The 22,903-nt window shown below is 34.7% G+C and overlaps 1 pseudogene; it reads left to right on the top strand.

Annotated features, from left to right (window-relative positions):
- The first annotated feature begins 10,905 nt into the window (after positions 1-10,905).
- LOC130962530 (zinc finger CCCH domain-containing protein 48-like) lies at positions 10,906-13,977 on the top strand (annotated as a pseudogene).
- Positions 13,978-22,903: the final 8,926 nt, after the last annotated feature.

Here is a 22,903-nt window from a genome sequence, read left to right as displayed (position 1 = left end):
AAATATTTTTCAGTCAACATATCAGAGCAAAATATTTATGGTAAGCAAAATATTTTTAATCAAACGTGATCATCTCAAAACATAGCAAACATCAGGATTTATTCTTAGACCAAAGCTTAAAGGAACTGGCAAAAATAATTATTTAAACTAGAAGGCAGTAATCAATATCTATAAAAATTAACTCATGTGCATCAAGCAGCAAGCAAATCATCAATCAAAGCAAATCATCAATCACCAATTTGCAACAAGGCAATCATGAATCATAAAAGGATTTCTTCCCCTGTCAATTTCAATTCTTCAAACAGCTTTCACCCCCTTTTGTCATCAAAGGGGCTCACCTGCAGAAAAATATTGGAAACAAAATATCCCAAAATATAACCAACATCCAAAGTAACCATGTGTGTGACAGAGTATCACAAAAAGTACCAAAACAGCTAACAAAAGTTCAAAAAAGAACCAAATGAAACCAGAGTCCAGAAAACACATTAATCATCCGAGAGATTGTACTCCGAGCCAGAATCAGCGTCCTTGTCATCAGCCCCCATCTCATCTTCAAAGTTTTGAAGCATCAAGCCTACTCATTCTTTGCATTTTGTTCAAGCCTTCTCATTTTCATATGCTAGTTTTCGAGCAGCCTTGTTCGATTGAACCATGATTTTGGACACATTTAGGAATTCATTGAGAACTTCCCTAATTGAATCAGCCATCTTGGAAGGTTTGGCTAGGCGACTTTCAAGGTCGCTGTCTAACGGTTCAGATGGCATAGAACGCTTGCCTTTCATGCTTTTGCCTGTAGCTCCTCCTCCCTTAATGACTGAAACCTTATTCTCAACAGCTTCATTTGTTAAATCAATTTTAAAATACTCAAAAATGCTGGTGAGAAACATGCCATATGGGAGATTAGCCTTTTTAGTACTCTTAACAGATTCCCACATGTGTCGTATCATAAGGTATGCAAATGAAATTTGAGAAGAAGTAACAAGAGTAAAAAGAATAAGTGAATCAAAAACTGTTACTCTGTTATGTGAGCCACTCTGTGAAGTCAGGATATGTGTGATGATCTGATGCAGCAGTGAGTTCTCGTGGCCGAGGGCCTTACGAGTGAGGATGGAACCATCCAAGCCAGATAAGTTCGCACAAATGTGTTGAAGGGCAATCTGGTGAGTAACTCCAACCTGAGAGTCCCATTTGTCAGACATGTATGCTCTTGGTCTCTCATCCGTGTACCCTAAGGTAGCGCTTATGGTCTTAGAGTTCAAAGTCATATACACACGCTTCACATAGGAATAAATGGTGCCATCGATCAGTCTCATATTCGCATAGAATTCTCGCACCAACCCTGGGTAAACCAGTTTCTGAATGTGGAGCAGAGGGTCCACTTTAGGTTTTTAAACAGAGGAGTGAGCTTGATTCTTTTAACGGCCAGTGAGTCTAGATTCACTAAGTGTGAAGCACAAAGATGACGCTTTTCCAACACCTCCTTGTGGAACTCATAGGAGGCACACGAGTTGAATCTAAATGGATCATAGTGAGAATGAGGTTTGTTGAATTTGTTTTTGAATTCCAGTGATTCCAAGTTGGCCGGTTCTCTTGTGTTGTGTAACTCGAAGCTTTTCTTCTTTTGTGAGCTTCGGCCAGGGGTAGTCTTCTTTGGAGGGGAGGGCGGTAAGGATGTGTGCGACTCTTGTTCTTCCTCAACAATGGAGTCCTTCTTCTTTCTTGATGATGATCGAGGATGGATGACTTTCTTCCTCATTGTTTCAGTTGAATGAGAGGAGGGAGATGAAGAGGATGAAGAGTGTATATGGATATGTGTATGAGTTTGTGAAGTAGAAGTGGCTAGGGGTTTCTTGATTCGGTCACTCTTTCTTGGAGCAACCTTCTTTTTCATTTTATGAAATATGAAGAGGTGAGAGGGAGAGGAAGAGACCGAAGAGAGTGGTGAGAGGAGGGAGGTTAGGGAAGCATTTAATGTTGAGTGGAGAGAGAATGAAGGGAGTTATTACCCATTAAAGGCACAGTTATTAACCAAGGAAGGATTTGAAAACTGAAAAGTTAGCTCATAGAATCAAGGGATGAGGGAAGAATAAAGATTTAATTTGACAACCACTTTTTCAATAGGATTTGATATGACAACTTCCCAAAATCATGATTAATGGATTGGGAAACTCAAAACTGGTCAGAGTAAGGTCAAAGAGATTTAGTGGGGCCCAAGATAATTAATATCAGCGTAGTCTCTCCCTGTTTCAATGCCTTATTCTCTACTTCCAGAATTTTATCTCCTACTTACCTACGAGATAAAATAAAACAGAATAAAAAAGTTCACAAATTCTCAACAGAACTTAATTCAATCATTCACAAACTATTTCTCAGAGTGCAGAATCTGTCTTCACACAAGGGCTTAGTGAAAATATCCGCAAGTTGTTCTTCGGATTTTACAAATTGAATATCAATAGTTTTCTTTTGCATATGTTCTCTAATGAAATGATATTTAATCTCAATGTGCTTGGTTCTTGAGTGCAAAACATGATTTTTTGAAATATTTATAGCACTCATATTATCACAAAATAAGGGTATACTATTGATTTTTAATTTGTAATCTTCCAATTGAGTTTTCAACCAAATTAATTGTGAACAACATGCAGATGCGGAAATATATTCAGCTTCGGCTGTGGATAGAGCTACGGTGGCTTGTTTTTTGCTTGACCACATATTGAGTGAGCTTCCAAGGAAGCAACACATGCCGGATGTGCTCCTCCTATCCACCCGATCACCCGGATAATCTGCATCACAAAAATCCACTGCACAAAAATCGTCAGATGGTTATCAGTGGCTAAGAGAGGGGGGTTGAATCTTAGCCCCTTTTTCGCTTAGTAATACTTGCTGCCCTTTGAAACTCTTTCTGGAGACTTTTTGCCTTTTTGTCTCGTACCCATCCACGAGACTTTTTCTTTTTATCTCGCAACCAGGCAAGAGATAGTTTCAGTTTTATCTCCTGAGTAGCAGAAACAGAAATGGAGTAGAAGAGAGAGAAAATCACACCACGAAGTATCCTGGTTCAGCTGCCAAGTGTAATGCAGCCTACATCTAGTCTCCATCATAACAATGATGGAATTTCACTATAATCTTCATTGATTACATACACCAATTCTTCCTAGGAACTACCCTTCCTATCCGGGACAAGTCCAGAATTCTAAGCTCAATCCTGAACTTGACTTGGTCAACTGCCAAGCTTTCTAACTGCAAAGTGCTAACCCAACTTGTAAGGAGATTTTCACAGAATCATGAAACACAACACAGATGTACAAAGGACCTCTAAGGACATCTATGGCTTTTTTTTTTAATTTTGCACTCTCTGCCTTTTTTCGCTCTATGGCTTTTTCTTACAAACCTTACACTTGTTTGCCTTTTACCATGAGACTCAAGACAGACAAAATTAAACAGAAAAATACACAATGAAATACATTGAAGGAGAAGAACTTCTGTTAGCTTGGGTAGCTATGAGAACTCTGTACTCACTCACTTTCTTTGCTCCTTACTTCAAGCCCTGGCTGTTCACCCTTATTTATAGAAGGAAAAGCCTCCACGGTTGAAGTGTTGAACCAAGCCAAACTTCTTCTTCTTCAAGCAAACCGGTTCGACCAGAGAGAGAGGAGAGGTAACTGAATGCAATAACCAACATGCAATTACCTCTAGGTCTTCCTTGGTCACCAATCTTCATCAATCTGAGCCATCTATCTTGCCTTGCACTCCAAGACGAATTTCTAGCCCTTAATGAGTTATGATGATGACAGCTTCATCTGTTCTAGCTTCTGCCTCTTCCATCACGTAGTTACTGTAGCTACCTCCTGTGGTGGTTGAACAAAATCAGAGATAAGCCATCCCTCCAAGGATCTTCTCCTTGCTGACCGAAATCTTCTTCATCTATTTTTGGTATAAAGAGCTTGAGGTTGCTTCACCAAATCTTACCATTCATGGTGAAGATCTCAGCCACACATACTTTTTGTTTTCTTTTTCTTGCCATTATTACAATGGTCTTGTAACTTGCTTCTTCTTCCCTATGGTAGCTTGCCATAGCTTCCATGCCTTCTTTGTTGAAATGACCGAGAGTGAGAAGAGATAGTAGAGAGAGAAGAAAGAAAAGGAAGAAAAGCATTCAATGGATTTGAACAAATGAATTAAACTAAATTAATTTTCTTTCCTTTTTTTGCTTTAGGTAGCGTGTAGCATTGATGACCACAATCAAATCAGATGCTAATTTCTCTCTCATGATTCCCAATGCAAGTTAATGATAGTTGAATTAAATTTGGAATCCATCACATGGGATAGAGAGATCCGTTGGAAGCAAGTAACATTTGCTTTCTCTCTTTTCTTCATTTCGGACCAAATACTTTGGTCTTGAGACAAGAATTTCAATTGGGCCTGTATCACAAATTCTGTCCCAAATAACATAACAATTCAGTCATAAGGATCAAAACAATTTTTGTATCAATGCTGAATGTATTTTTAACACAATTGAGCTTGCTATAGTTTTCTTTTTTTTCTTTTTGGCCCATCAGTAAATCCTGCACAATAAAATTATTTTAATTAACATATGTGAATTGATATCAAGTTAATAATCTTGCAACTGATCATATTAATAATGCTTAGTCATCACTAATATTAATTTAGAGTTTTCCAAACTCATCAAAAATGACTTACGTCTAAACTTTTAGGGACTCTTTTGATTATAAATAATTTTTTTACACGTCAAGTGACATGTAGCATGCTAGGTGTCATTGACCTGACACGTCAAGCAATCATATTGTCACACGTGGCATTAACCTACCACGTCATCATCTAACTAACGGAATGACCAATTTGACTTACGTATTATCTTTTAAGGACTAATATGACTAAAAAAATCTTTTGAAGAATAATTTAAAAAATGGGTGATCTTTTAGGGACGAATTTGACTATTAACTCAATGTTTTATTATTTCTTCCACAAGTGAACTTGGAAAAATCACTGCAATAGAAACTCTAAGGAAGGTAAATAAGAAAGAAGTTAATGTTGAATGATTAGAATAGGAACAGAAAAATTGAAAGCTGCACATTTATTAGAATAGGAAAGTAAGTTTAAAAACTCACATATCCAAAGGTTGAGACTGAGTTTCTTCTTAAACCGCAATGATTTGTTGTTGAGGATCAGGTGTTGTACTACTAATAACTAAACAAATTTCCAAGTGAGACTAAACTAAATGGACCTCAAAAAAACGTAGAAATGAACCGAAAATAATCATTTCCAAATCTTACTCGTCTTCGCATTCAGTTTTGCTTTCCGATTCCGTCAGAACAATCTTTCCTTTTTTGGTTTGTTTTTTTGCCACCCTTTGTGGTTATTTTCTTTTCTTTGGCAGTATTTTCTCAATTTTCTTTTCTTTTCTACAACACATACAATTTTTTTTAAAATAACAACATAAAACTTTAAATAAATAGATAGTTTTCGATAAGCGATGGTGAGAAGTATACTCAGATTCAGAAAAACTTTCTTCTTTCGTAGACGAATGCAAGATGATAATTTTCTTTTCTTTTTTTTTCTTTCTTTTCCTTTTTCTTCTTTCCCCCTTCTTTTCTTCTATCTCTCCTTCTCTCAATTCTGCTCTTTCCACAAGTCCCTAAAACATAAACTTATTTAGTTAGCACAATATTTTAAAAGCATGTGAACCGTAATTTCAAGAGGTTTTTTTATTTACCATTTTATTAGTTATTTCAAAAGCAAGTCGCTCGGCCAGCCTCCTTCGTGTCCAGTATGCTACCCATGGTGGCCCAGGAGCGTCATCTGCTTTTGGTTGAGGGAACTTCGTTTCATGGAAATATATTAACATTAAAACAAACACGCAACCATCAACCGAAAGTTTCTTTCCTGTTCTCTGGGTTTTGATCCCCTTGATCAGGAAGCTCAGCACACGAGACGCCCAATTCCATTGTCGGATTGTCTCCACATGAAGGGGAGGCGGCTTATGGACGGTGAGACTGTGTTTACTGTTGTCGGCAGCAAGAAGTATTTCTATACGAAGACGACGAAAGTCCTCTTGAAATTTAGCAAGTTCTCCTTCCCTTCAACACTCATATCAATCACAGATTTTGTCAAAGATGCCAAAGTAGCATCTTTGAAGTTGTTAACAATCTCCTTCTATTCCTCACTCAGTTTGTTGTATGTAACTTTTTCAGGAAAATGATCTCCTATAATATTTTAATATAAACAAATTAGTCAAAAAGGCTTAGTTCATTTTTTGTATTCAAATGAACCTCAAATAAACTAAGAAACGAACCGAAATAACTTTAAAAAAAATACAAATATAAAAGATGGAAAGTATAACACCGCTGAAATTTATGCCCAATGCATCTCTTATCTTGACAGGGGTTATGTAGATTTTGCCATAGAGAGTGTCCAAGGATCCATGATAGACATCAACGCAACGAATCAATTCGCTCAAGATCTTGTGAGAGATGTTCAATTCTGGGATATGTCCTAGTGCACCAAATCCCATTTGTTCAACAATAGTTTTCTTTTCTACACGCAATTCTTTGACACCCTAGCTATTGATTTTGTTGAGCATCTCCAATCGTGAATTTTCTGCAAGAATTTGAAACATTATGTTATGATATATTTATAATACAAAAATAGAGTTAATTTAATGTGTATATGCTTACATTATAATGCTGCCTTTCCCTTTTTGAGACGTTCATCTTTTTCATTTTTGCTGTAAGGAACAAAGATTTGGTCAATACTTAACAGGTGAATCTCACTCAATTCAGAAATGAATTGAATTTGGTTCAGATTTGGTGAATACTTAACAATAGTATCAAATGAACCTAACTCAATTCACAAATGAACCGAATTCGGTTTAGATTTGAACAAAAAGTGATAAACATTCAATTCGCAAGAAAAGCACATTTCAATTTATTTCTGCATGCAAATAAACTCAATTAAACTAAGAAATGAACCAAATTTCTCAAGGAATAGCAGATTTGGTGAATACTTAACAGTAGTATCAAGTGAACCTAACTCAATTGAAAAATGAACCAAATTTGATTCAGATTTGAACAAAACGTGATAAATATTTAATCAGCAAGAAAAGCACATTTCAGTTTATTTTTGCATGTAAATGAAGTCCATTAAACTAAGAGAAGAACTGAATTTCTTAAGGAATAACAGATTTGGTGAATACTTAACAGTAGTATCAAGTGAACCTAACTCAATTCACAAATGAACCGAATTCGATTCAGATTCGAACAAAACGTGGTAAACATTCAATCAGCAAAAAAATCACATTTCAATTCATTTCTGCATGCAAATAAACTCAATTAAACTAAGAGATGAACCAAATTATTTATTAGAACCAATAAACTAACAACACAGTTTCATTCGATGCCCTAATTACGGAGAAAACAAATAAAAATAGAATCAGAGAAACTCGATCTACTAAATGAACAAACTCAATCCACTAAATCTTAAATCGAATTAGAAGAAACGCGAGATTTGCGAGAAATTAATTGAACATAATAACAATAGTTTTCTCAATACCTTGTGGAATCATTGTTCTTGTTTTTGTGTGTTTTTTGTTGATGAATTCAAATGCTTCACCCGATTCTACAGTAATTTTTGCAGAGAATATGAATGAGTTTTGAGAGATTTTGAGAGAGAGAGTTAAAATTCGTTGGTTGCAGTTTCGAATTAAAAAAAGAACATTTTTTCATATTCAAGCATAAAGTAAACTAGTAACATTTGAGGATTTCTGGTGTGTGTAACACACGTTTTATTAATGAAAGTGAATTTTTTTTTTATGTTGGACCTGTTTGGTTAGATTTAAAAACAAAAATGTTTAAATCTATAGTCCAATTATTTTTCTATTTTTATGTTGGCCTATATTCTCCCTCATTACATTATTTGAGCTATGAATTCAATTTTAATTATGCTTTATAACTAGCTAATCCTGAAGACTTGATATTTTAATTTTTTTTATTTATTAAAATCATGAAATTATTTTAGTTAATTTATGTAGTGTAATCACAATAGTTCGACCTTCAATACGTTATTTCAACTATGAATTCAATTTTAATTATATTTTATAACTACCTAACATAGAAGATGAGTTCAAGACTAGCCAGATCTTTTTAATCCAAGTCTTCCTAATCTATCAAGATATAGTGATATACCACTCGTTAACCAACTTAGGTTTATCGAGTAGTCAACTTATTCGTCCGTTTAAGTAAGTGTTAGGAGTTCGAATCTCACTTTGTACATACATATTAACTAGCGACAGACCTATTTAACGAAAAAAATATAAACATCCGAATTATGAATTTTGATTTAAAAAAAATATTCATCTCCATATTTATAAAAAACACATTAACTCTTCTTAACTAGACATAACATATCTTGAATCTCCATAACTAAAAAAAGAAAAATGCTATGTGTCTTTTAAAATTCAGCTTTCAATAAATTTTTTAATTCAAATAATATTATTTAATTAAATTTTAATTAAAACACATTCTTAGTTTGTAGTTAAATATGTTGGTAATTAAAATTAATTTAAATTTTAAATACTAGAATTTCTCTAATATTTTATATATCAATTTCATAAAGTAGTTATTTTATCATTTTTTTAATTTTCTTTGTACGTTTTCTTCTCTCTCGTACGTTCCTTTTTTTCTTCTCTCTTTTACGTTCTTCACAAAATTTTTTATAGAAGAGTATTACTCATCTACAGGTAAATTTACTATTTCATATTTTTATTATTATTATTATTATTATTATTATTATTATTATTATTATTATTATTATTAGATGAGTCGTGCTATTTTGTTCCTATTTCGAGTGACTTGCATGCTAATTCAAAACTCATTCATCATTATTGTCGAATAAAATTTTAAAAAGATTATATCAATATTTGAATTAAACAATAAATGAATTATCAGTCTATGCATCAATATTCTTTTCTTTCTTTTATTTTTGTAATTTTTATCTCTAGAATGATTAGAGAAGATCACCAATATAAAATAATTAGACCGAATTAAAGATAAATAAAGGAGCAATTGCAGGTATTCGAAAAAAAAAAGATAACAAATAAAAATTTAATAAAGGTTTATAGTTTTCAACAATTTTTTTTATTATTAGTTGAATTTTTTCATTATTTATTTGAACATGAACGCTTTTAAAATTATTAAAATGTATGTTCGTAAAAATTATTTTTTTTTTCAATTGTAACATTTCTAAACTTATTAAGTTATATAGAAAATATTTTTGAAACACATCCAAAATCATAAATCTAAAATTTAAATTTAAACATTAAAAATAAAATTATTTTTTTATATCTTATTTGATAAAAAGTCATCTAATATTTCTCTTTTTTTAATAGTTAAAATTTTTCATTATTAAAATGTATGTTCGTAAAAATTCGTCTTTGTTTTTAATTGTAACACATCTAAAATTATTAAGTGATACACAAAATATTTTTAAAACATATCCAAAATCATAAATTAAAAATTTAAATTTAAATGTTAAATATAAAATTAATTTTTTTATATCTTATTCAATAAAAATTCATCTAATATTTCTTATTTTTTATTATTTGTTAGATTTTATCGTTACTTATTTGAATATTAATACTTTTAAAATTATTATAATGTATTTTTGTAAAAATTGGTTATTTTTTCAATTATTACTCATCTAAAATTATTGACTTATAAACAAAATATGTTTGAAACACATCCAAAATCATAAATTTAAAATTTAAATTTAAACATTAAAAATAAAACTATTTTTTTTTATATCTTATTCGTTAAAAACGTATCTAATATTTTTTATTTTTTATTACTATTTTTAAAATTATTAAAATGAATAATTAAGCTAAGTTTTTTACATCTTATTCAATAAAAATATATCTAATATATTTATTCAAAATATGATGTTTTTTAATAATTAAAACCCTTAAAATTTATTTTTTGAATTTTAAAATTAAAATCTTTAATTTTATTGAATTTAATTTTTGAATGAGTATTTAAATGATAATCTGTTAATAATTAAAAATATTAAAATTGAAACTAAAATTAAAAATTTTATAATTTAAATTTTAAATTTCAGTTTTATTTAACTTGTATTTTAGATATGTATTTAATTTTAAAAATACACTAAATCAATTTAGATGTATTTGTTTAAATTTTTTTAAATTATTGTAACAAAACTTAATCGTACTGCTAAAAAAATTAGCCATTTAATTTCTGATCTTTATGAAATCTTTTTCTGATTTACCCAAACGGCCAACCCACTAAAATCTTTAACATTTGTAACTGTCCACCGTCAACAAAACCTATAAATAAAGGACCTCGTATCCCTTCCAATTTTCCTTTACACTATTATACAAACACTTTCTTCTCCGCTGAATCTATCTGACTCTGATTCAGTGATTCTAATTCATATTAGTTTTATTGGGCTTTCCGATCTCAATTCTACTCTTTAACTCAGGTTTGCTTCCTAGCACGCTACCTTCTTTGGAATTTTGCTCTATTTTCTCTTTCTGTTTTGCGATGGATATATGCGTGAAGAGTTCTCTCCGATTGGATTGACCTCGCCCAAACTCCGCCATTCCTTGGAGGAAAGTTAGGATTTTTTATTTTAGGGTTCCATTGAAATTTCTTTTTTCTGTAATGTTCATAACTTGTATTATACTCCAGTGGTGTTACTGTGTTGCTGGAAAATTGGGGATAAGCAGAATTTGGGTTTTGACAAGGGAATGGATTCTGCAGCTTATTCTGATTGGATTTTGTTTGAGTTTTGGAAGAGGTCTCTGAACAATGAAGGGTCTTTATTGATGGGAATACCGTGTGCCTGATTATTTGGACTCTGTTTTTTCATAGTACTATGGCTGTTATAACAACAACAAGGAGACTGAAAGGTTCAGTCGTACAACACCACCAACATGTAAGTACTGGCTAGCTGGGAGATGCAACAGGAATCCTTGCAAATTTTGCATAGCTTATCGACATTGCCATCCAATGTACATAATGCCAATATGACATATATGCATTTGAAGAATCCACATTCTGCTGAGAAGATGGCCAGTTCCTCTGTTAAGAAGCCAACAAATTGTCAACCCAAGGCCTTCAAGAAGCCAGCAAATTGTGCACGAAAGGCTGTTGAGTGTGGATCAGAAGCTATGTCTGTTGAGAAGCCAACCCAGTGTGAACAAATGGATATATCCATTGAAAAGATGAAAGTGTGGAAGAAGTGGGCCACTGTTGCTAAGTCTCCTATGGAGAAATCACGCAGTATTTGTAAATATTGGATGACTGACAATTGTGTTGCATGGTGACCTGTGTCGGAATTTGCATTCATGGTTTTATGGTGATGGGTTTTACTACACTTGCAAAGCTTCATGAACACAAGAAGGTATAGATGTCTGATTCCACCCTTTATTATTTGATATGAATACATGAAAGGATATATGCTTAGTGTTTTCGGTAAACTAATTCTCTAGTGAATTGTCTTGGTTTAATTTGGATGTTAGGTGAATATTGGCTAGGAACTTTATTCTAAGATGTTTACTCTAATTACTTAATAGTGCCATTGAGTTAGATTCATTAATGCTAATCAAATTTTGTTGACAGGTTGTCACTGGAATTGCATTACCTGCTGGTTCAGATAAACTTTATTCTGGTAGCACTGATGGCACAGTTCGGGCATGGGATTGCAACACTGGCCATGTGTTAATGATCCATCTTAATTCTGAAGTTTACCCTCGCTCATATCTGAGGGGCCATGGATATTTGCCGGTGTGAAGAATGCTGTGAAGGTAAGCTCACACTTTCGCTTTATTATTATTGTAATAATGATATCTATGTATAGGAGCTTTAACTGCAAATTTATAATTTGATTGTGGTTGTTGTTAAGGCATGGAATATTCAGACGGGTGCAGTGTTTACCCTTTATTATTTGATATGAATACATGAAAGGATATTATGCTTAGTGTTTTCGGTAAACTAATTCTCTAGTGAATTGTCTTGGTTTAATTTGGATGTTAGGTGAATATTGGCTAGGAACTTTATTCTAAGATGTTTACTCTAATTACTTAATAAGTGCCATTGAGTTAGATTCATTAATGCTAATATTCAAATTTGTTGACAGGTTGTCACTGGAATTGCATTACCTGCTGGTTCAGATAAACTTTATTCTGGTAGCACTGATGGCACAGTTCGGGCATGGGATTGCAACACTGGCCATTGTGTTAACATGATCCATCTTAATTCTGAAGTTACCTCGCTCATATCTGAGGGCCCATGGATATTTGCCGGTGTGAAGATGCTGTGAAGGTAAGCTCACACTTTCGCTTTTATTTTATTGTAATAATGATATCTTATGTATAGGAGCTTTAACTGCAAATTTATAATTTGATTGTGGTTGTTGTTAAGGCATGGAATATTCAGACGGGTGCAGATGTTACTCTTGATGGACCTAAAGGGCAAGTCCTTTCCTTGAATGTTGGCAATGATATCCTCCTTGCTGGAGCAGAGGTAAATTTTATTGTCGTGACTTATGGTTGTTGTAATTCAACCTTTGTTAAAAGTTAGCCATTTGATACTGTTGTTGTTTGATCAGAACCGTCACATTTCAGCTAGCTCTGTTGTTTATAGTTTTAAAATAATCTGTTTATTTACATTGCAGGATGGTGTTATTTATGCTTGGAGATACAGCTCTGATCCCAAACCTGAGTCTCCTTTCGAACTGGTTGCAACACTAAGTGGTCATACTAAACCGGTGGTTTGTCTTGCTATTGGATGCTACAAGATGCTTTATTCTGGGTCAATGGACCATAGCATCAAGGTAGTGTTTTCTGTCAACTAGCAGTTTGTTCATTTATTTATTTATTTCAATATGAGATATATGTTTCATGCAAAGCTTTTAAATTTATAATTTGGTCATGATCAGTCTTCATGGTATACACATGCAATTGTTTGTTTCATTCTCTTTTCTAAACTAATAGCGGGTCTGAGATATTTGTTACTCTGCTATCTATAGGTGTGGGACCTCGATACATTACAGTGCACAATGACACTTAACGGGCATACCGATGTAGTCACGTCACTTATTTGTTGGGAAGATTACTTATTATCGAGTTCATGATTGCACAGTCAATGTTTGGGTGCGCACTGAGGAGGGAACTCTGAAAGTGGCATACACTCACACTGACGAAAATGTAAGTTGTTTAACCAGTGACATTTTTGTACAAATATGTTTAAGTTGATATTTTAATTTTATTGATGAAGGAGGTGATTGGTTTATCCAATTTATTTTTTTATTACAGGCTATTCTTGGACTATATGGGATGACTGATGCAGACGCCAAGCCAATATTGTTCTGCTCATGCAAAGACAAATCGGTTCGCATGTATGAATTGCCGACGTGAGTAACTATCAAGCTTTCATCTAATTGTCTTGCTACTGTTGCTGCAATGTCTGTGTTATGTGGGGCTTGTTTTTTTCTTGCTGTTTTAGCTACCTACTGTGCCTGCTTCTACAGGTTTTTAGAGAGAGGTAGACTATTTACAAGACGAGAAGTTCGATCTTTCGAGATAGGTCCCGGTGGACTCTTCTTCACTGGAGATGGGACTGGTTTGCTGAATGTGTGGAGATGGTTGGAAGAGCCAAAGGTGCCAACTTCTTGAACTACAGCAAAAGATCTTTGTAGGAGGAGAGACTGCATGATTATTGGCACTGCATCACATAGAAAATGTTTGTCAACTGTCAGTGATGATTATTCCTTAAACTATGTTTGGTGAGGGTACTATTTTTCCTCTTACTTGGGTAGGTATTAGTGTTTTACCATTTAGGTTTTAACGAGGCATCACTAACATAGGCCGAGCAGAAATAAAAACTCGGTGGAGCTTTCAATGTATAATGTAACAACATTCTATGTATGATACAATTCTGAATAAGATCATAAATTTTGATACGAGTGCATATCATTTTAAATTCTTAATTTAACTTCTTAAATTATAATCATAAATATGTTACAGCCAAAGAAAGAAAAAAGTGACCAATTGAAAACTAAATAATAATAGGCAAAATAACTTTGGACTGTTGGAACTTTTTTAGGCTTGTAGATGAAAACTTCTCTCTCTGTACTAGCCCCAACCCGACCTGTGCACCCTTACTGTTTATGATCATAAGCTTCAAAAAAGTTATTTATACTCAAACTCTTTTTGAGAGTTTGAATAAACTACTTTACCTTTTTGATGATGATGGGCAGAGTAACTGTTTGAATTATTTGAGAAGACATCCAAATTGGAAACGATGCTATTACTATGATGAAACACTCAAAAAATATGTTGCCCTCCCATGATGAAGCTGAGAAAAGCTCTGCATACAAGTCATTAGGGCTTGTATGCTTTACAAGTTAATTAACGAATAAACCCCAAAAACGTGATGCAAGGTCTACGTTCTTCTTCTTATTCCTCTTCCTTTTATTCTTCTTCTTTTCTTTCGTTTCTTGTTTTCTCTTTCTCATTCTTCTTTTTCTTGCACGTTCTTCTTCCTCTTCCTCTTCTTCTTCTTTTCTTTCGTTTCTTGCTTTCTCTTTCTTCTTCTTCTTCTTCTTCTTGCTGCACGTTCTTCTTCCTCTGTCTGTTCTTCTTCTTCATTTACGTGCTTTTCTCTCTGTTTTCTTTCTTCGTTATTCTCGATTTCCTTTTTCTTTTTACATCAATCTCTGAAATCGTTTTTGAAGAAGAAGAAGCAGCAGAAGATGAGAAGGAGAAAGAGAAAGAGTTCTGAAATATGCATAAGGTGTACTTCAACGAATTTTGGGTGTATTTCTTAAATCCTTTGGGTGTATTTTTGTAATCCTTTGGGTGTATTTCTGTAATCCTTTAGGTGTATTTCTATAATCGTTTGGGTGAATTCCTGTACCTGTTTGGGTGTATTTCTGTAATCGTTGGGGTGTATTTCTGAAGTTCTATTATCTTCAAATTTGGCAAGAAAATTGTTTTCATGGAGGAAGAAGAAGAAGAGTCGTTCATAATGCATGGTGAGTAGCGCGCTTTGGAAACAGGAAGTTGTTGAATAACGTGCGTTTTATTTACTCTTGAATGTGGAAGTGTGTAATGCGTTAATTAAGTGTAATGCGTGTGTTTTATTGGACTTGTAAGACTTGTAAGCCAAAAAGACTTGTATGTGTAGCAGGTCTCGATGAAGCTAATAATGAGGAGATTCTTGGAAACTTAAAAAGAATTGGACCTATTCAAATTATGTGAATTGCAATCCATCAGTGGGGTAGAATACTTGTCAAAGCAGCAGCTGCGTCTATTAGATGTTTATGATTGTCCAAAATTGTTAGAATTTTGTTGAATTAGTCCCACATTGCTTGGGATAGCAAATGGAGTGGGTGGCCTAGGCTATAAATATGAGGCTAAGTTCTCCATTTGTTTTTGCACCAGTCAGAAATACTTTAAGCTTGTATCTGATTTTTCTTTTCCTCTGTACTCTTTTATTAGAGAGTGTTGTGAGGTGTAGTTAGTTATTTGCTTTGAGAGAGTGTGGGTGTACTGGGGTGCCGGTGTTAGAGAGAAAGAAGTCTATGTGTTGTAACAATTTTCACATAGTGATATTCTCTGGTTGTCATTTGACAACAGCCGTGGTTTTTTCTCCGGTAATTGGAGTTTCCACGTTAAATTCTTGTGTTGTGATTGTGTCTATTTTATTTCTCTGTCAAAGGTGTTTTCTCAAGGGGGAATGGTGTCTTATTCCCAACAAGTGGTATTAGAGCTTCGGTTCGGTGGGATTTATTCTTAGTATGCTCTGTGATTGCAGCCTAGTCTGACCTTCCACATCAGAAAAGAATTTTGTCCTGTAGCTTGAGGTTCATCTTTGGTTGCTGTTGTTGTTGCTGGAAGGCAGTGTGACACTGTGAGAGTGCAGTTTGGAAAGGTTCTGGCTAAGGAAAGACTTGGTATTTAAGTGTGTCCATTGTGACCCACCTCTCTTTCTTGGGGACCCTTCCTAGTGCACGGTCTACAGTTGAGTTATACTATTCCAGTATACGGTTGCAACAATGTCAGGATATTCAAGTGCTGTGAAGCTTGAAATAGAGAAATTTGATGGAAAAATCAATTTTGCCTTGTGACAAATACAAGTCAAGGATGTGTTGATACAATCAGGTTTGCACAAGGCGTTGAAGGAGAAGATCTCTGGTTGCTCTCTCTATGAGAGAAGATGATATTCTCTAGAAGACAAGAAGTATCCTCATGGTATTTTCGCACTGCCATGGATAAGGATAAGTTGTGGCAATCGGGTTCACAATTGCACACGGGCATTGGTTGGCGTTGAGATGCAAGGTGTGTGGCGGAGTTAGGTCGATGGCTAAAGAACTTCCAGGAAAAGCCAATTTGGAAGTTGCACCATGAATTTTCAGCAAGGTTTCGATTTGTACCAAGGCGAAATGCTTAGAGTGGTCTAATTCCAAGTGAGTATACTTTCATGGTGGAGTATGATAGTTCTCTGAACTATGATTGTCGGTATAGACAATGGCAGCAAAGAATTGTCGGTGTTGACAATGGAAGCCGAAGATGTGTGACTATTTCAATCAAGGTGGAGATTGTTAGAATTTGGTTGAATTAGTCCCACATTACTTAGGATAGCAAATGGAGTGGGTGGCCTAGGTTATAAATATGAGGCTAAGTTCTCCATTTGTTTTTGCACCAGTCAGAAACACTTTAAGCTTGTATCTGATTTTTCTTTTCCTCTGTACTCTTTTATTAGAGAGTGTTGTGAGGTGTAGTTAGATATTTGCTTTGAGAGAGTGTGGGTGTACTGGGGTGCCGGTGTTAGAGAGAAAGAAGTCTATGTGTTGTAACAATTTTCACATAGTGATATTCTCTGGTTGTCATTTGACAACGGCCGTGGTTTTTTCTCCGGTAATTGGAGTTTTCACGTTAAATTCTTGTGTTGTGATTGTGTCTATTTTATTTCTCTGTCAAAGGTGTTTTCTCAAGGGGGAATGGTGTCTTATTCCCAACAAGTGGTATTAGAGCTTCGGTTCGGTGGGATTTATTCTTAGTATGCTCTGTGATTGCAGCCTAGTCTGACCTTCCACATCAGAAAAGAATTTTGTCCTGTAGCTTGAGGTTCATCTTTGGTTGCTGTTGTTGTTGCTGGAAGGCAGTGTGACACTGTGAGAGTGCAGTTTGGAAAGGTTCTGGCTAAGGAAAGACTTGGTATTTAAGTGTGTCCATTGTGACCCACCTCTCTTTCTTGGGGACCCTTCCTAGTGCACGGTCTACAGTTGAGTTATACTATTCCAGTATACGGTTGCAACAATGTCAGGATATTCAAGTGCTGTGAAGCTTGAAATAGAGAAATTTGATGGAAAAATCAATTTTGCCTTGTGGCAAATACAAGTCAAGGATGTGTTGATACAATCAGGTTTGCACAAGGCGTTGAAGGAGAAGATCTCTGGTTGCTCTCTCTATGAGAGAAGATGATATTCTCTAGAAGACAAGAAGTATCCTCATGGTATTTTCGCACTGCCATGGATAAGGATAAGTTGTGGCAATCGGGTTCACAATTGCACACGGGCATTGGTTGGCGTTGAGATGCAAGGTGTGTGGCGGAGTTAGGTCGATGGCTGAAGAACTTCCAGGAAAAGCCAATTTGGAAGTTGCACCATGAATTTTCAGCAAGGTTTCGATTTGTACCAAGGCGAAATGCTTAGAGTGGTCTAATTCCAAGTGAGTATACTTTCATGGTGGAGTATGATAGTTCTCTGAACTATGATTGTCGGTATAGACAATGGCAGCAAAGAATTGTCGGTGTTGACAATGGAAGCCGAAGATGTGTGACTATTTCAATCAAGGTGGAGATTGTTAGAATTTGGTTGAATTAGTCCCACATTACTTAGGATAGCAAATGGAGTGGGTGGCCTAGGTTATAAATATGAGGCTAAGTTCTCCATTTGTTTTTGCACCAGTCAGAAATACTTTAAGCTTGTATCTGATTTTTCTTTTCCTCTGTACTCTTTTATTAGAGAGTGTTGTGAGGTGTAGTTAGTTATTTGCTTTGAGAGAGTGTGGGTGTACTGGGGTGCCGGTGTTAGAGAGAAAGAAGTCTATGTGTTGTAACAATTTTCACATAGTGATATTCTCTGGTTGTCATTTGACAACGGCCGTGGTTTTTTCTCCGGTAATTGGAGTTTTCACGTTAAATTCTTGTGTTGTGATTGTGTCTATTTTATTTCTCTGTCAAAGGTGTTTTCTCAAGGGGGAATGGTGTCTTATTCCCAACAATTGATAACAATAGCGTTATAATCTTCTTACACTGGTGCTTAGAATCTACAGCCTTTGAGCAAACCTGGATGTCCCCACTGCTTGAAAATCTTGAACAATTGAAAATTCTGGCATGTAATTGTTTGGTGAACTTGGCACCATACACTGTCTCGTTCTCCAAACTGAGTCAACTGAACGTAAAGGATTGTGCAAGATTGGAGTATTTGTTTACATCCTCAACCGCTAACGGTTTTGCTGAACTGAAAAAGATGTCCATATCAAACTGTGAGTTGTTAGACACAGTAATGGTTAGAGATGGAGATGATAATGAAATGAAAACATGACGTTCCCCAAGCTCTCATTTATATATCTTGGCAACTTGCCAAAGCTTGAAAGGTTTTCCAAGGGGAAGTCAAAATTGAAATTTCCACAACTGCATGAAGTTTTCATCACTGAATGCAATGGTATGCAAACTTTCTATCAAGGTAATGTGTGATCACCCGAGCTACAAGGGGTGAAAGATACAGAGGGAGAATTTTGCCAGAGTGATGATCTGAATACTGCAATCGAACACTATTTTAGAGGCGACGAAGTTGACAGTGACTTAACCAAGCACGAAGAAGGTGAAGAAGAAGAAGAAAACTTGAATTAAAATAATCACTGAATCTCGGTACTAGACAACATTTTTTGAAAGTATTTCTTGACGAGCTATGTTAATGTTAATTATCATATATTTCCTTATAGTTGGATTGGATGTGAGACTTATCATGTGAATTACATACCTTATAAAAATGAGTACAAACAATATGTTTCATTCTTGATGCTATTTTAACTTTTGGCAAATGACTAACATAGTAGTTCACGAAATTTGTTTGCAAGGTTTCATGGGACTCCAAATGTAGCAAGAGGACAAGTGGACCACATATTCACATCATGGCAAGTTGGCAACAAATATTCAGAAATAAAGCGGTATTTCTTTTCTGTTAGAGTGTGTTGTGATGAATACATTTCCTGTGTTCCTACAGGAAGAAGTGTGAATGGCTTTCAAGTAGCATAAATATGTCTCATGAATAAAGCTGTATATCATGTATTTGTTTTTCGTTGAGTGTGTGTATGATTTTTAAGGTATTGAATGTTTTTATAAATAAAAGTGATATGTAATTTTACCAGTTTACATGATACATGATAGAATGCAATGACGTTGCTTGATTCATGTAGCCGATTCCATTTAATGAGATAAAACTTTGTTGTTGTTGTTATGCTTTTGAGTTGAAGTTGTAAGTGTTGTAAGAATAGAGTTTACCACACCAAGTAGATGTATTTCTACATGATTGTTTCGTAAATAAAGTTGATGTATATTTTTGTGAAAAGATGTGTATAGTTTCAGAAAATGATGGTTGTTTTTTTGTTAACAAACTTCCATTTATTCATGATCAAAGGTGAATATATAATCTCTTTAGAACAGAAAAACTTGTATAGCATAACATGAGAAAACAGAGTTCGAAATGGCAATTGTCTATGTAGCCTATAATCCAATCAGAATGTTGTTGCCTATTATAAAGGAGTGCATCTTTTCTTACAATAATCTTTCACAATTTCGACACTGACCACACTCTTTCAATCATGTAAAACTATTACAATACACGTTCAATAACTTCAAATCCACACACACCTTACATCTTGTATATAAATACAAGATATAATTTTATTCATAAAACACACTTAGAATTATACCACTTAAAAAGTAATCACACACTTCTTCTGGCATAATAATGCAGGAAAGAAAATATCCCCCTTGTTTTCTCCTGAATATTTGTTGCTGTGATGTGATGGATCACTCCACTATCCTCTTGCTGCATTCGGTGTCCCATAAAACCTTGGAAAATTCGTAAACAATTATGTTAGATATTCGCCAAAAGTTAAAATAGTTTTAAGATGGAAAGAAGCTAAACTCTTCAGGATTTGAGTTGAATGATTGCTGCCCAAACTTTGAGTAAAACTTTCCCATAGCAAGAAGAAATATATGTAACTGCATAAGATTAAGTTTTATGTTTTTCTAATTTGTCATAAACATGAGAATGTATCCATGCAAAATCAAAATGAAACCATAACCATTTCAATCTTTCTTTTATGATTATTATTATTTTCTTTGGATTTCACAAAATTAATCTCTTCAGTTATTCTGTATGTACTTTAATTTGTTCATCAAACCCTTTATTAGGTAGGTATAAGGAAAAAGAAACGAACAGAACAAAAACACACGCATAATAATGCTTCTCTCAGTAAAAGATGAATCAAACTTACATGTTGAATTATGATTGTGCTAACTCATCAGTGCTGCTTCCTTGCTTCGATTCTCAAACTTTTCACTGACTATAGCATTTAGGTTATCCTCCGAGAAACGAACTCCATCTATGTACACCCTCCGTAAGTTTTGATGGTAGGGTAGTTCCACGTCACCTTGTGAGAAAGTTTTCATGCTGCTGCATTGACTGATCCAAACTTCAACCCAATTCTTTTGGATTTTCAGAGTTGAGTTTCCCGCGAAAAAGCTTTCAAGTTTTGGCAATTGGCTAAGAGACAGCTTCTCGAGATTTGGGAACGCGAGATTTTCACGTGGCTTATCTACCTCTTCTGTCGCCACTACTACCAATACTACTATTGATTTCAATGACTCACACTTGGAAATCTCCATCTTGTTCAACAGTTTCAAGCTTTTGGCAGTTGAGAATGTGAACAAATACTCCATTCTGTTGCATTCAGTAACCATGACGTCCTTCAGAACTGGGAAATTCAAGGTTGACTTTCCAGTACAGAAGTTCTCAAGTTTTGGTAACTTGCTAAGAGACAATTCCTTGAGCTCTTGGAATGTGATGACATCATCATCATCATCGTCATGTAGTTGATAAGCCACTATTACACTTTCCAGTGCTTCACAGTTGGAAATGTATAAATGTTGCAGTTGAACAACATATTTGGCGGTTGAAGAAGTAAACAAAAGCTTCAAACTTGCACAACACTCTACTTCGAGCCATGTCAGATTAGAGGAGGCTACCCAGGTGAGAAGTTCTAATCCAGTGGATTCAAGCTTGTGTAGATTCCTGAGTTCCAATTTCTTAAGCCGTGAAAGGATCTTAGCATAGTTTTCTGTGCCAGGCAGTTTTGAAGGGAATATCTCTTTGAAAGCACTGTCGACCACCGCAAGCATCTCAATATTGGGCAGTGGCACCTTTGAAAAGAATTCAAAGGGAAATGCATCTGACTCATCAAAGCCCTGCAATTTAAGATATTTTATGTTTTGGTTGTCCAGATGAAGTAGTACTTTCTCAAGCATCTTCACACCTTCCATGTCCAGTGACAGTCGCTCCAAGTGAGGGGTAACATCCTAGGATTCAAAGTTAATAAGAAAGACAAGGCTACGATGAGAAGATAATTGATGAAATGGGTAAACCTTTATAATAAAATTAACAGAAGCATTCACGAGTTTACAGAACTAGGATGATTAATTAATTGACACATGCATTCTCGTTGAGTATCTCTAGATAATATACAATTATATTAGGTGTACATTAGAATACACATTAAAATATAAATTACACATTAAAAATAAATCAAACTACATATATATTTAAACACAAATATATAATAACTAATTTTAGCATACAAATAATATTTATGTATGATGAATAAAGTCAAGTCTATTCAAACTAGGACTTTCACATTAACAAGACTATAAGAGGTTATGAATATTATTAATGCAAGAGCTTTCTTACCTTTCCAGCTGAAGCAATACTATCTGGTGCAAATTTCTTCAGCAATTTACAATGATAAACATCCAGTTCTCTTAGCTCGGGCCAATTTAGAATTTGCATTCCAGCATAAATGTGTGTAAGATCTGGCAAATCCCGCAGCGTCAACGATGTTAACGTAGGGAACATACTAAACTCTTTATTTGTTTCTTCAGTGGCTGCTTCATTGTTTGCAACAATTTCAACTAACTCCTCACAGTTCCTCACATCTAATTTTTGTATGCTACCCATGGAAATCGATATTGGGAGCAAATTCTTTATGCTTTTACAATCAATAACAACCACTTCCTCCAGACATGGAAGGCTGACACTTCCTTTAGGATCCTTGTTCCAAACTTTCCTCAGAGCTGGCAGATGCTCCAAAGTCAATTTCTTCAAAGGAATAACAGTAATCATGTTTGCATTTTCATCATTTTTTGGTGCATCTTCCACATCAAATATTGTTTCAAAGGAACCACATTTCCCAACCACCAACTCTTCCAATTTATGAAGGCAAGGTAACAAATGCCATGGCAGTAATGCATTTGATGATGAAAATTCACGTTCTTGCCTTCCATGATAAAGGAAGTTCAGATTTGGCAAATTCCAGAGAGTTAGACTGGATAGATTGGGGAACATGTTCATGCTGATCTGTTTGTTTACACCTAATTCATCTCCTGCGACAATTTCAACTAACGCCGCACAATTCTTCACTTCTAACCTTTCTATGTCACCCTTGGCAACTGACTCTGGGAGCAAGAATTTTATGCTTTTACATTCATCAACAATAATCTTCATTATATCTGGATGACTGAGC

The sequence above is a fragment of the Arachis stenosperma genome, chromosome 2, assembly GCF_014773155.1.
Source record: "Arachis stenosperma cultivar V10309 chromosome 2, arast.V10309.gnm1.PFL2, whole genome shotgun sequence".
Lineage (NCBI taxonomy): Eukaryota > Viridiplantae > Streptophyta > Magnoliopsida > Fabales > Fabaceae > Arachis > Arachis stenosperma.
This window is presented reverse-complemented; position numbering and strand designations above follow the sequence as displayed.